The following is a 9,626-nucleotide window of genomic DNA, read 5'->3' as shown; positions in this document are numbered from 1 at the left end:
TTTATTTTAATAAATTTCAAAAATTAATTTCTTCAAGTGTAGTAACCATTTGTTTTCAAAAGTAATAACGCAATAATAATCCTTGTCATAATTGCGGATTCGCTTGCGTAGCGCTGTTATGATAAAATTAATAAATTTTATCTCGATCGCGCATTCGCTCGCGTAGCGTGGTTATGACAACATAATTTATCCAATTTTTTTTTCTTAATAAATCTAATAATCAAGAAATAAAAGCGGATAGGTAAAACATAAAAGTTAAATAAACCACAGTTTATCCAAAATCAATTCAAGCCAAATTTAGTCAATAAAAGTGACCGTGCTAGAACCACGAGACTCGGGGAATGCCTTACACCTTCTCCCCGGTCAACAAAATTCCTTACCTGAACTTTGTTTTCGCGGACCGATAATAATAGAGTCAAACCTTCGTTTGACTAGGGATTCAAATAAAAGGTGACTTGGAACACCCAAAAAATCAATTCCAAGTGGCGACTCTGTAAACAAAATAATCCCTATTCAAGTTTGTCACTTTAATTGGAAAAACTCTTTAACCCACCCACAATCCATAACACATATATCTTTCGGGGGTCACGGATATTTCGATCTTCTGTTGGTTACGCTAACAATGTTTCTTCGAGAACCTTCAGGGTTAGGGTCGATTCCGGGATCACAGACTCAATGTTCTCGAAGACAGACATTCTGACTTCGGGCTCTAGTCCGATAGGACTTGGGGTCAATCTTCAGCCCCTCATGTTCCGAGCCCGATCTACTATGTCATAGACGAGCCCGATTTCGACCGTATACAACAATAACTCATAACAAGAAAGAGTATTAAAAATGTAACAGAAAACACTCTTGACAGTGTATTATATAAGGTTTTAGAACAAACAACACTCCCATTCAGAAAGAACCAACTAAAATTCACAACTCAAATCAATCCTGTACCAATCAATAATTCAAAGAAAAGTTGGTTCTTGCATATACACAATTGGAGTGGCGATAAGTTATAAATGATACAGTAACAAATTGGAAAATAAATCATATAAATGAAACTGAAAGTGAAAAGGGTGGAAATGATTTATAGGGTTAAGTGAGATGTATGAATTATAGGTTCAACTTTGAACCTCATGTTTCTTATTGGCGTTTTACAAAGGCATACCTTTAATCAATTTTTTCACACCTCCAAGCTTTATCTCAATCCATAGAAGAACCAATTAGTTCTTCTAAAAGAAAAGAAAGATGGATAATTGGATGGATGATCTTATATGCTGGAACGATTTTTATGTCCTCATGGTTCCTTCTTTTGGAAAAATATCCGTGTTAATACTCTTAGCACTTTATTGTGACCTTCTTCAGTATCATCTTAAACATTTCAAGAACAACCCTACATAATATTTTTGACAAGTATAATGTCCAAAACAATAATATTTTATACGCATATAAAAGGTCTTTTAACCATTAATATTTTGAAATCATCATATCATACAATGAACATCTAACCCTAATATTATAGAAACCAGATTTTAAAAATCACAAAGGACTTACTAATAAATAATGTAAAATAAGTATAACCCGATTTTGTTACTTTCTTCTTCAATCGTCACCCTGAAGTTGATATCTTCATACGAAACTGTTTGATGCCAAAACACATCACATTGTGCGCAGCAGAAAAAGCTTTTATGTCTACCTCAACAAACGGTTCTTCAGTAGGCTGCAAAAGACTTGTTGCTCACTTGATATTTTTTCGAAAAAATCTGCAAGAAATTCGTGAATAATTGGTAGAGAAGAACAGAAATCTAAAGATTTTCCTTGCTTTATAAATCTTTTCAATAGTCCTACTGATTGGTTTGTGACCCAATGTAAAATCTATAGTGGAATGGAGGATCCATGTGATACTTCATTAAGTAAAGAGAATATTGGTATCTTTTATGCGCTCTTAAAAGCAGATTCACGTTGCATTCTAGTTTCATTATATTGCGCATGCCAAGCTAGCAGACTGGTCCAATAAAATTGTAACTGGCAAAGTTTTGAATTCAAATTGTATTAGACACCTTTTAAAATCACTAGTTTTTATGCACGTGCCTTGCACGTATATATCTCACTATTCATCAAAAGATAAGGTAAAAAGATATTTTTTTCCTCCAACTTAGTATTAAAAATAATTTTTTTATTTAACTTTAAACAATGTATACTTTTTATATTTTTTTCAGGAAATTACATTTTGTACGCCATGTCTCAAAATATTCAATGTCAACCAAGCGATGATTTTAGAAGGATAACGTGACTTAGTACATAAATAATTAAATAACAAGCATAAAGTGCTGGGAGAAGAACATAAAATAATAACTTAGCAAAAATATGCTTTATAGCATTGGCTTCCAAAGATCCAAAAGATTGTAAAACATAGAACTCATGAAGAAGATGACACACGGGTTATCAATACAAAGTTAAGAAGATTATGAAAGAAACCATAAGGAATAACTCCGAGCGATAAACAGTTTCAATCATGGTTAGGTAAATATATACATGCACAACAATATTTGTTTCCTTAGGGACGGGCTAGCCTTCGACTTACAAATTCGGCAGAATTAAGTAATTTTGGCTCAAATTCTGTATTTCCGTTAAATTTTTTTACTTAATATGTATAAATAATTCATTCAGAATCCAGTATTTAAAACCTATAAACTCAAAATTCTAGCTCCAACTCTGTAGCCTTTGCGACATATTAGCACGTTTGTATATTAAGATAGTAATATGTAGTACAACAAAATTTCACAATTATGCCTAAACAATACGTCAATAAATAATGTAAATTCAAAGTAAAGAAAACATTAACAAAAATATTTATATGCCTCACATGTAACATTCCAGACATGAGAAAAGAAAGATGAGAAAATAAAAGTCACATTATAGTATGAAATAAGACTATAGATATTAGGACCGTATAACAATACGCAGCTAATGAACAGTTCATGCAAGATAGGTGAATACTTGTAAGCACATAAATATTGATAATTTCATGAAAGTTATATATGAAGATCTTAAAGACGTTACTTTGCATATTTACCTGACCCCTATGATGATTTTCTTCCTTTAACTTTAGTGCATTTGATCGATATGTTTCATCCTCATTTAATTTGGATATTATCATAGAGATGCATTACTATCTCTAAGAAATTGTTGATGGGTTTTTCTTCCTTTAACTTCAGTGAATCTTTTGGTGGCAAACTACTCTAAGAGATGTAGATTTTGTTGTTGTTTACAGTTACTGTCTCCAACAAAGTCTTTTATTTCTACTAAAAGTTGGATTACTTCTAAATTTTTATTTATAAAAATATCTCTAAAAGTACATAAGCGAACAAATCTGTATATTTTTGAAACTGAGTTTGCTAACCATGTGTAAATGCCTAATTTTTGCGCTGTCTTTTTATTCTACATTATATATATATATATATATATATATATATATATATATATATATATATATATATATATATATATAAGGTTTGGGTCGTGGGTTGCCCATGTGGACTGACCCGACCTGTTTTAAAAAGAAATAAAAAAAAGGGGGATAAAACCTAAGGAGGGTATACGTAGGTTCCAACTCCTAAAAACTACCGCACGTTTTCTTTTTGAGAAACGTGAGAACGTGGGGTAGTAGTTAACATCGGAAGTTCTCCCCATCTCCTCTTCTTTATATACTTCTCTTCAATAGAGAGATTGAGGTGCGCAGAAAATTGCAAAAGGAAGAACACAGTAACTTAGGCATTTAGTTCGTGAACAAGAATTTCGTTTCCGGGAGAGACGAAATCAGATTTGGGGAAATTCTCTTTTGGTGGTGAGTTCAACGGTTTCCGCTGCATCAACAAGGTACACAATTCGTTGTTCTCTCCCCTCGGTTTAATCTAACAATGGCATCAGAGCCAGCATTGTTTCTTGTTTCTTTAAACATGGTATAATAGAAAACTTTGTTGAAAAAGTTTGGTTCAGAAAATTGAAAAAGGAATAGCCACTATACTCTCACTTTCGTCTTTAGCCGAGAACGTAGGGTTTTCTGTTCATGATCTCTCTCCAATACTTGCTGGCAAGTTTTCAGATGAAGAATTGGTATAAACTGATTTTAAAAGTTTCTAAGATTACGCTTATTCTAGCTTCTCAGGTTCAGAATTTTGGGATATTATAAAGTAAAAGTTAAGTTGGCTCAGCAGAATTAAATATTGGCCGCAATTCACGTGATAGTAAGGCCTGAATTAGACTTCTGATGCTTGTGCTAATCCTTGGGATAATCATCCTATTATATATTGTAGTACACTCTCAAGATCTTCTGGTTTTAAGGTGTGACTACCTATATACGGTGTGTGCATTTGATTGCAAGCTCTTTGTTTTCTCCATTTTTGAGATTAATTAAAGAAGAGAATCTTAATTAGTGTATGAGTTTGTGTACATGCAGTGGGTGATTGTTTCACTACTGTGTCAAAAATTATTTGATGATGAAGCAAAACAAATAAGGAATATGACCATTGAATTATCTAGTTGAAGTACCTGCTGTGTGGGCATCATTTAAGAGAGATCATGTAAAACCATTCTCCATAGCAGCAGAGGGGATATAGCTTAATATCTAATACCAACGTGTTGGAGTTTTGGTATCTATTTTTGTATTAGGCATTTGAATTTTATGTTTCTGGTTCATAAGCATTTTGTTCTCATAATATGCTTTCACTTGTTGAAACTTGAAAAGTGATTTCTTTATCTACTTAATATAGAAAATTAGTTTAAGCCCTTATCCCTTATATTGAAATACTTCTACGAGTTATTGTGACATATGTTGTCACATTGAGTGGTTGTAGCCATTCTTATTGTATCCTTAGTCCTATTTCAGATATGGTTGAACAGGGACAAGTTCGAATTACTCCAAGTGGGAGTTCTCGAAGTCAAGGAAGGGGACAACGTAGAAGGGTACGTCGTCGCAGGACTTATTTCTATAATGATTCAGACTCGGAGCCTGAAGTCATCAGGATTGTCCCAAGGTCGAGACAAAATCAGTTAAGGGATCGAAGGCCTGAACGAAGGGAAAGAGAAAAGAAATTTAGAGAGCTTAGGGCTTCACTAGCTGAACATATTGGAAATTATCAGTTTACCCGAGATGCACTAATTGATGCTATTGACGAAATTGAACTATCTGATTGGGAAGCCTTAGCAATTTTAGTAGATTCACTTGGAGAACCTTTAGGTAGTATTTTAACTGAAGTTTATCACGAGGTTTGGCCAAGTGAACCTTTTTGGGTTTATGTTCTTAAATTTGAAGCTGAGTAGGAGAACCGTCTCTACAACTACTTGTAATTTGTTTAATTAATGAAATTTTGTTATTTGTTTGCAAGATTACATGTCATTTTATTTGTTTGTTTTTAATGTGTGGCAATTAAAACAAGTATGACATGATATTGAAAATTTTGACAAGATACACATTATGAGAAATGATTTTATAAAATATTAGTTGAACATTTAGTTGTAGATGATGAATGGAAACGTAGTAACCTTTCGATTCTATACTAAGTGTAAAATTAATATTTTATTTAATTGATTTGCCTAAGTGTGTATATCACATGCGAGAATGATGAGTAATAAATACACTTGCATTATTGTTTCATTTAACAGACTATGGCATCAAAAACTATCATTGCTGACTTAAACAAGGGTGACAAACTGAACGGTGAAAATTATGATATTTGGAGCCGTAAGATGTGGTATGTGCTGGAAGAGCAAGATGCTCTTGAAGCCATTAACCATGTCATGGTTTGCCCAGAGGAGGGTAACACTGCCCAACATAGGAGAGATCTTGAGGCTTACAATTCTTGGAAAAAGAAAGATGCCACTGCTCGTGGAATCATTGTAAGCTCAGTTGTGGATGATTTCATTCATGAATGTGAACAATTCCCTACTGCTAATGCCATGTGGGCGCATTTAAGGGAGGCATATGGGGGTACGACTGTGACTCGCCTTCGTCAGCTGACAATCAAGTTTGACACGTACAAAAAACGTCATGATCACGGTGTCAAGCAACATCTAAGGGTGATGTCAAATATGATTGCTCAACTCAAAAGTGCTGGCCATGTTCTCTCTGACGAGCAGCAGGTTCAGGCAGTGATTCGGTCTCTTCCCAATAATTGGGAGCATCTGAAGGTTAACTTGACCCACAATGATAGCATCAAAACTTTTGTTGATGTTGCCCGTCATGTGGAGCTTGAAGACGAGCGGCTTGGTGCTGCTAAAGCTGTACCTAATGCCTTTGTGGCAGAATCAAGTGGTACAAAGAGATCAAGCTTCAAGCGCAAGAGAAACTGAAAAAATGACGGAAAGGGTAAGGAGACCGGAGAAGGATCCTCCAAGAAAAGAAACAAGCCAAATTCCAAGAAAGGAAAACAGTTCTTCAAGAAGAAAGACAAGAGCAAGATGAAGTGTTACAATTGCCAAGTTCCAGGGCATTTTGCTCGTGAGTGCACTGAGCCGAAAAAGGTAGCATTTCAAAACACATCTCTTAGTGCTATATATGTTTCTAGCATTGTTTTACTAACTGAATCTTATCCTGTGTGGATTGTAGACTCAGGGGCCACCGACCATGTGAGCCGCGATAGAGAAGCGTTTATAGAGTTTCGTCGAGTTCCACCTGGATCAAAGCATGTATATGTGGGAAATAATGCAAAGCTTGAAGTCAAAGGGATAGGCACTTGCAGAATGGACATGCGTGGTGGCCGATCTTTGATGTTGCATGACGTCCTATATGTTCCAGAGATTCGACGAAACTTAGTATCTGTGTCTGTTCTTCTAGATTTAGATTTCAATTTGAACTTTAGTCGCAGTGGTCTTAGAATTACTCAAGACAATGTTTTTTATGGTTTTGGACATCGTTATGATGGTTTTATTGTGTTAGATTGTAATCCTTCTACGTATAACTATTATGTTGACCGTTGTGTTATGGCATGTTATTCTAGTAACAATGATGTTGATGTTATTACATGGCATGCAAGATTAGGTCACATAGGGCAGGATCGAATGAATAGATTGGCTAAGGAAGGACATCTAGGTCCTTTCTCTAAAATTGAAATGCCAACTTGTGAAAATTGTCTTGCCGGAAAGATTACACGTAAACCATTTGGAAAGGCTAAGAGAGCTGATTTTCCATTGCAATTAATCCATTCTGATATCTGTGGTCCAATGAATGTGAGGGCTAGGTCTGGTGCTTTATATTTCATTACGTTCATTGATGATTTCACACGCTTTGGTTATGTCTATCTGATCTCTCATAAATCTGAAGCACTTGAATGCTTTAAGAAATATGTGAATGAAGTTGAGAATCAATTAGACAAAAGGATTAAGACCTTAAGAACCGATAGAGGGCGTGAATATCTTTCAAAAGAATTTGAAGGATTGTGCAATGAAAAGGGAATCACCAGACAGTTAACTATTCCATACACACCTCAACAAAATGGTGTAGCAGAAAGGAGGAATAGAACACTACTGGACATGATAAGGTCCATGATGGCGCAGGCAAATTTACCTATCTCCTTTTGGGGAGATGCGTTATTGACTGCAACTTATATATTGAACAAAGTGCCTTCTAAATCAGTTTCTTCCACTCCTTATGAGCTATGGACTGGTCATAAACCAAACTTAAAGGATTTACGACCTTGGGGTTGTGCTGCATATGTAAAAGATTCTTTTAGCAAGTTTGGTAAATTAGGTCCAAAAGGCAAGAAATGTATCTTTATAAGATATTCAGAACACTCCAAAGGGTATGTGTTCATTGGTGAATTAGAGGATGGAAGTGTTACTGAGATTGAATCGCGAGATGTCACATTTTTGGAAAATGATTTTCCAAAGAAGGGCGAGGTAAAGAATGGAGAGCCTCTTTATGAAATGTTGAACTCAGATAGTCAGCAAGTGTCTTCTGACACAGTTGATAATCAAATTGATCAAGATCTTATTCTTGATCCGAGTGGGAGTGGGAGTGGGAACTCTCAATCCCAAAATCCTTCTGACGAACCTGAATTTCAACTACGAAAGAGTGCCAGGAAAAATATACCCAAACGTACTTATGAAATTGAAGATTATATTTTCTTGGTATCTCCCACAGAAATGGATGAGCCAAAGTCTGTGACTGAGGCTTTATCGAGCCCTGGAAAAGATGAGTGGATGAAAGCAATGAAAGAAGAATTAGAGTCCATGAAAACCAACAAAGTCTGGGATCTAGTTGATCTTCCGCCTGGGCGTAGAGCCATTGGGAACAAATGGGTTCTCAAAGTTAAACACAAAGCGGATGGGTCAATAGAAAGATACAAGGCACGATTGGTGGCAAAAGGCTTTACTCAAGAAGCTGGAATAGATTATGAGGATACATTTTCACCAGTTGTGAAGTTTACATCAATTCGCTTACTTTTGGCTATTGTTGCACGTTTGGATTTAGAATTACATCAAATGGACGTGAAGACAGCTTTTCTCAATGGAGAACTAAACGAAGAGATCTACATGGAACAACCTGTAGGCTTCATCGTTAAAGGCCAAGAAAAGAAGGTCTGTAAATTGAAAGGATCTATTTATGGCCTGAAGCAATCTTCAAGGCAATGGTATTTGAGATTTCACAAGGAGGTGATCTCATATGATTTCACCATGATCGATGAAGACCATTGCATTTATGTAAAGAAGTCCAATGGGATGTTTGTAATTCTTTCTCTTTATGTGGACGATATTTTATTGGCCGGAAATAATTTGGAGTATTTGAAAACTGTTAAGTCATGGCTTTCAAAGTCTTTTGACATGAAATATATGGGCGAGGCAGACTATATCCTTGGAGTTAAGATCCAAAGAGACCGTTCCAAAAAGTTATTGAGTCTATCTCAATAAACTTATATAAAGAAAATCTTGGAGCGTTTTCGCATGAATAGTTGCAAATCCATGGATACTCCTATAGCGAGAGGTGAAACTTTAAGCCTTGATATGTGTCCCAAGACTGAAAATGAAAAAGAAGACATGTCTCGAGTTCCATAAGTGCTGTCGGGAGCCTGATGTACGCTATGATGTGTACTCGCCCAAACATTTGTTATGCCGTAGGTATGGTTAGCAGGTATCAATCTAATCCTGGAAGAGATCATTGGAAAGCTGTGAAGAGAATTTTCAGATACCTGAAGGGAACTGCAGATTATTCACTATGTTATAGTGGAAATGATTTATACTTGAGAGGATATACAGATGCTGATTGGGCTGGTGATCGGAATGATAGAAAATCAACATCCGGTTATGCCTTCTTACTTAATGGTGGTGCTATATCATGGAAAAGTAAGAAACAAACCTGCACAGCCCTTTCAACAATGGAAGCTGAGTTCGTGGCTTGTGCGTCTGCAGTACAAGAAGCTGTTTGGTTGAAGAGATTCTTTGAGCATTTGAATATTACAAAGAACTCTCAGGGTCCCATGACTCTATTTTGTGATAGTCAAGCGGCTATTGCATATACAAAAGATCCTAAGTATCACAGCAAGACCAAACACATTGACATCAAGTATAACTTTGTAAGAGACATGGTAGCAAGTGGAGAGATAAATTTACAGTACATTCCTACGCAAAGCATGATAGCTGAT

This window comes from Nicotiana attenuata, unplaced genomic scaffold (assembly GCF_001879085.1).
Source record: "Nicotiana attenuata strain UT unplaced genomic scaffold, NIATTr2, whole genome shotgun sequence".
In the NCBI taxonomy this organism is placed as follows: Eukaryota; Viridiplantae; Streptophyta; class Magnoliopsida; order Solanales; family Solanaceae; genus Nicotiana; species Nicotiana attenuata.
Note: the sequence above shows the minus strand (reverse complement) of the source record.